Genomic DNA, 6,879 nt, shown 5'->3' on the forward strand with positions numbered 1-6,879 from the left:
GCTGAAAACGCTACCGTTTCCGGAAAAAACGCAGGAGTGGCCGGAGAAACGGTGGGAGTGCCTGGGCGAACGCTGGGTGTGTTTGTGACGTCAACCAGGAACGACAAGCACTGAACTGATCGCACAGGCAGAGTAAGTCTGAAGCTACTCTGAAACTGCTAAGTAGTTAGTAATCGCAAAATTGCGAATACATCGGTCGCAATTTTAAGAAGCTAAGATTCACTCCCAGTAGGCGGCGGCTTAGCGTGTGTAACTCTGCTAAATTCGCCTTGCGACCGATCAACTCGGAATGAGGGCCATTGTTATCACATCGGGGCCGAAACTAGGATTTTCGTCACCCGGGGCAAGGCATGAATTTGGCGCCCCCCTCCTGCTTCTGTAAAATGGCCTCCCAGAAGCGTGTTCTATTATGTGCCCCCTGTGTGTCCCCATATGTTACATTACATCATTACACTACATGCCCCATACGCTGCACTGCATCACTACACACTGTACTACACCACAAAACATGCCCCTATACGCTGCACTACACTAAATACTATGCTACACTACACACACACACACACACACACACACACACACACACACACACACACACACACACACACACACCTCCCCTCCCAACTGCAGCTATGAGGAAAGCAATTAGGACCCATTGGAGTTCAGAAACTTGGGCCCAAAAATGTAGTGTATCAGATGGGGAGGCACAGGGGTTTCAGAGCAGCCAGCAGATAACACAAGTGACTGCCTCAAAATGGTGCCTCAGTTCTCACACTATAAGGCAGTCCAGTAACGCATACACTAACAGCGAAAACTGGGGGCAGGCACTGGGGCTGGAGACTCACCACCAAAGCACAGTACAGCAGGAGGAGGCAGAGAGGACTGCGGGCTGTGCCTCATGGAACCCTGATCAGACAGCAGAGCAGGCCGTGCACACAGCGGGAGATAGAGCCGCAGGAAGATCCGGACAGAAGACCCGACATCAGGAGGGCATCATACAGCAGCATGTGAGAGGAAAGTCCATGGTGGGCAGCTCATTCATTTTCTTCACTGCGCTTCCCGCTGTCCCTCCACAGCTGCCTCCTATACCCGGAAATACCGCTGCAGTCAGATGAGGGGAGGGGAGGCGTGAGGGAAGGGGAGGGGAGGCGGAACATCTGAAGGGCAGACTCGGACGCGCTGACTGCACCCGTGATCAATGTCTACGGCATCACTGCTGCAGCGGTAGGTCGGTGACAATCAGGGTGGATGTGCATTGCGCGCCCCCTCAACACCGGCGCCCGGGTCACATGCCCCCTTAGCCAATTTAGATTGTAGATTGAACTCACCACACCCAAATCTATCTCTCTCTGCACATGTTATATCTGCTTTATTGTGGGGACTGGGGACCAGCAGTATTATATAGTAGGAGGACAGTGCAGAGTTTTGCTGACCAGTGACCACCAGTATTACACGTTCTCTGCCTGAAAAACGCTCCATATCTGTGCTGCATTGTAGTATATAGTAGGAGGACAGTGCATAATTTTGCTGACGACCAGTATATAATATATAGCAGTACGGTACAGTAGTCCACTGCTCTACCTACCTCTGTGCCGTCAAGTATACTATCCCATCCATACCTGTGGTGCATTTAAGTTTTGCACAGTATATATATATATAGTAGGAGGACAGTGCATCATTTTGCTGACCACCAGTATATAATATATAGCAGTACGGTACAGTAGGCCACTGCTCTACCTACCTCTGTGTCGTCAAGTATACTATCCCATCCATACCTGTGGTGCATTTAAGTTTTGCACAGTATATATATAGTAGGAGTCCAGTGCATAATTTTGCTGACCATCAGTATATAATATATAGCAGTACGGTACAGTAGGCCACTGCTCTACCTACCTCTGTGTCGTCAAGTATACTATCCATCCATACCTGTGGTGCATTTCAGTTGTGCGCATTATATATAGTAGTAGGCCATTGCTATTGATATATTACTGGCATATAATTCCACACATTAAAAAATGGAGAACAAAAATGTGGAGGGTAAAATAGGGAAAGGTCAAGATCCACTTCCACCTCGTGCTGAAGCTGCTGCCACTAGTCATGGCCGAGATGATGAAATGCCATCAACGTCGTCTGCCAAGGCCGATGCCCAATGTCATAGTAGAGAGCATGTAAAATCCAAAAAAATAAAGCTCAGTAAAATGACCCAAAAATCTAACTCAAAATCGTCTGAGGAGAAGCGTAAACTTGCCAATGTGCCATTTACGACACGGAGTGGCAAGGAACGGCTGAGGGCCTGGCCTATGTTCATGGCTAGTGGTTCAGCTTCACATGAGGATGGAAGCACTCATCCTCCTGCTAGAAAACTTAAAAGAGTTAAGATGGCAAAAGCACAGCAAAAATTGTGCGTTCTTCTAAATCACAAATCCCCAAGGAGAGTCCAATTGTGTCGGTTGCGATGCCTGACCTTCCCAACACTGGACGGGAAGAGGTGGCGCCTTCCACCATTTGCACGCCCCCTACAAGTGATGGAAGGAGCACCCGCAGTCCAGTTCCTGATAGTCAAATTGAAGATGTCACTGTTGAAGTACACCAGGATGAGGATATGGGTGTTGCTGGCGCTGGGGAGAAAATTGACAAGGAGGATTCTGATGGTGAGGTGGTTTGTTTAAGTCAGGCACCCGGGGAGACACCTGTTGTCCGTGGGACGAATATGGCCATTGACATGCCTGGTCAAAATACAAAAAAAATCACCTCTTCAGTGTGGAATTATTTCAACAGAAATGCGGACAACTGGTGTCAAGCCGTGTGTTGCCTTTGTCAAGCTGTAATAAGTAGGGGTAAGGACGTTAACCACCTAGGAACATCCTCCCTTATACGTCTACTGGAGCGCATTCATCAGAAGTCATTGACAAGTTCAAAAACTTTGGGTGACAGCGGAAGCAGTCCACTGCCAACTAAATCCCTTCCTCTTGTAACCAACCTCCTGCATACCACACCACCAATTCCCTCAGTGTCAATTTCCTCCTTAGACAGGAAAGCCAATAGTCCTGCAGGCCATGTCACTGTCAAGCCTGACGAGTCCTCTCCTGCCTGGGATTCCTCCGATGCATCCTTGAGTGTAACGCCTACTGCTGCTGGCGCTGCTGTTGTGGCTGCTGGGTGTCAGTCGTCATCCCAGAGGGGAAGTCGGAAGACCACTTGTACTACTTCCAGTAAGCAATTGACTGTCCAACAGTTCTTTGCGAGGAAGATGAAATATCACAGCAGTCATCCTGCTGCAAAGCGGATAACTCAGGCCTTGGCAGCCTGGGTGGTAAGAAACGTGTTTCCGGTATCCACCATTAATTCATAGGGAACTAGAGAATTGATTGAGGTACTGTGTCCCCGGCACCAAATACCATCTAGGTTCCATTTCTCTAGGCAGGCGATACCGAAAATGTACACAGACGTCAGAAAAAGAGTCACCAGTGTCCTAAAAAATGCAGTTGTACCCAATGTCCACTTAACCACGGACATGTGGACAAGTGGACCAGGGCAGACTCAGGACTATATGACTGTGACAGCCCACTGGGTAGATGTATTGCCTCCCGCAGCAAGAACAGCAGCGGGGGCACCAGTAGCAGCATCTCGCAAACGCCAACTCGTTCCTAGGCAGGCTACGCTTTGTATCACCGCTTTCCAGAAGAGGCACACAGCTGACAACCTTACGGAAACTGAGGAACATCATCGCAGAATGGCTTACCCCAATTGGACTCTCCTGGGGATTTGTGACATCGGACAACGCCACCAATATTGTGCGTGCATTACATCTGGGCAAATTACAGCACGTCCCATGTTTTGCACATACATTGAAGTTGGTGGTGCAGAATTATTTAAAAAACGACAGGGGCGTGCAAGAGATGCTGTCGGTGGCCCGAAGAATTGTGGGCCACTTTCGGCATTCAGCGACCGCGTGCCGAAGACTGGAGCACCAGCAAACACTCCTGAACCTGCCCTGCCATCATCTGAAGCAAGAGGTGGTAATGAGGTGGAATTCAACCCTCTATATGCTTCAGAGGATGGAGCAGCAGCAAAAGGCCATTCAAGCCTATACAGCTACCTACGATATAGGCAAAGGAGGGGGAATGCACCTGACTCAAGCGCAGTGGAGAATGATTTCAACGTTGTGCAAGGTTCTGCAACCCTTTGAACTTGCCACACGTGAAGTCAGTTCAGGCACTGCCAGCCTGAGTCAGGTCATTCCCCTCATCAGGCTTTTGCAGAAGAAGCTGGAGAGATTGAAGGAGGAGCTAAAACAGAGCGATTCTGCTAGGCATGTGGGACTTGTGGATGGAGCCCTTCATTTGCTTAACCAGGATTCACGGGTGGTCAATCTGTTGAAATCAGAGCACTACATTTTGGCCACCGTGCTCGATCCTAGATTTAAACCCTACGTTGTATCTCTCTTTCCGTCAGACACAAGTCTGCAGAGGTTCAAAGACCTGCTGGTGAGAAAAGTGTCAAGTCAAGCGGAACGTGACCCATCAACAGCTCATCCTTCACATTCTCCCGCAACTGGGGCTGCGAGGAAAAGGCTAAGAATTCCGAGCCCACCCGCTGGCGGTGATGCAGGGCAGTCTGGAGCGAGTGTTGACATCTGGTCCGGACTGAAGGAACTGCCAACGATTACTGACATGTCGTCTACTGTCACTGCATATGATTCTGTCACCATTGAAAGAATGGTGGAGGATTATATGAGTGACCGAATCCAAGTAGGCACGTCAGACAGTCCGTACGTATATTGGAAGGAAAAAAAGGCAATTTGGAGGCCCTTGCACAAACTGGCTTTATTTTACCTAAGTTGCCCCCCCTCCAGTGTGTACTCCGAAAGAGTGTTTAGTGCAGCCGCTCACCTTGTCAGCAATCGGCGTACGAGGTTACTTCCAGAAAATGTGGAGAAGATGATGTTCATCAAAATTAATTATAATCAATTCCTCCGTGGAGACATTCACCAGCAATTGCCTCCAGAAAGTACACAGGGACCTGAGATGGTGGATTCCAGTGGGGACAAATTAATAGTCTGTGAGGAGAGGGATGTACACAGTGAAAGGGGTGAGGAATCGGACGATGAGGAGGAGGTGGACATCTTGCCTCTGTAGAGCCAGTTTGTTCAAGGAGAGATTGATTGCTTCTTTTTTGGTGGGGGCCCAAACCAACCAGTCATTTCAGTCACAGTTGTGTGGCAGAACCTGTCGCTGAAATGATGGGTTTGTTAAAGTGTGCATGTCCTGTTTATACAACATAAGGGTGGGTGGGAGGGCGCAAGGACAATTCCATGTTGCACCTCTTTTTTCTTTCATTTTTCTTTGCATCATGTGCTGTTTGGGGACTATTTTTTAAAGTGCCATCCTGTCTGACACTGCAGTGCCACTCCTAGATGGGCCAGGTGTTTGTGTCGGCCACTTGGGTCGCTTAGCTTAGTCACACAGCTACCTCATTGCGCCTCTTTTTTTCTTTGCATCATGTGCTGTTTGGGGACAATTTTTTTAATCTGCCATCCTGTCTGACACTGCAGTGCCACTCCTAGATGGGCCAGGTGTTTGTGTCGGCCACTTGGGTCGCTTAGCTTAGTCATCCAGCGACCTTGGTGAAATTTTAGGACTAAAAATAATATTGTGAGGTGTGAGGTGTTCAGAATAGACTGGAAATGAGTGTAAATTATGATTATTGAGGTTATTAATACTATGGGATCAAAATGACCCCCAAATTCTATGAATTAAGCTGTTTTTGAGGGTTTTTTGTAAAAAAACACCCGAATCCAAAACACCCCCGAATCCGACAAAAAATTTTCAGGGAGGTTTTGCCAAAACGCGTCCGAATCGAAAACACGGCCGCGGAACCGAATCCAAAACCAAAAACAAAACCCAAAAAAATTCCGGTGCACATCACTTTATTAAGACTTAAAGTAGACAGAAATAGAAAAACAAAGATCTCCAACATGTTTCATTTTCCACATCTGAAGGTGATTCTTTTGTTTTGGATGTTGCTTTATCGTAACAGTAACACTGTGAATGATTTGACTGATTGTACCTTTAGCATCTTAATAAAAGAGATAACAGACCTGAAAAGCAGGAAAAGGATGAAGAAAGATCAATAAGATATCCAGTTCTGGATCGGAAACAAATAATACCTCTGTAAATAATATTATTAATCTGTCTCAGATGACTTTAACTGCTAATGAACTTGATATTTGTGTAACAGTTCTAATTGATGTCCTGACAAACATTTACATTATTTTTCATATAGTTTTCTATGTTAATATGTTTCCTGGGAATTTAAATGTAAAAATGTTCTTTCTCCCTAGCTGAAATGTACAGTATCTCACAACATGCATGTCATTTTTATCTTTACAGAGCAGGTTTTATATTAAATTCAGTGGACATTAAAATCTAGATTTTTACCTATACACTAATATCCAGATCTGATTGACCAATATTCAGCTGTAAAGTACTCGTTGCTGGGACATTGGACTGTTTTTTTAACAATTAAAAAAAAAAAAAAAAAAAAATATATATATATATATATATATATATAGATATAGGTATAAATGTAGAATGGCACTCTGGGTTCTTGAATCAACTGCCGGGGTGCCCTCCAATAATTAGAATACAAGCTTACGATCCATATATATAGAACAGGTGGCACTCCATCGGACTTGTGAATATAGCAATTCTAATGCTCAGTAGGCCTATATCCACAAGTCCGATGGAGTGCCGCCTGGTCTGTATATATGGATCGTAAGCTTATATACAGTATATATATATATATATATATATATATATATAGATACACACTCAGAAGATGAGCCAGACGATAAATGGACCATGTATGAATTTGGTA

The sequence above is a fragment of the Pseudophryne corroboree genome, chromosome 5, assembly GCF_028390025.1.
Source record: "Pseudophryne corroboree isolate aPseCor3 chromosome 5, aPseCor3.hap2, whole genome shotgun sequence".
Taxonomy (NCBI): Eukaryota; Metazoa; Chordata; class Amphibia; order Anura; family Myobatrachidae; genus Pseudophryne; species Pseudophryne corroboree.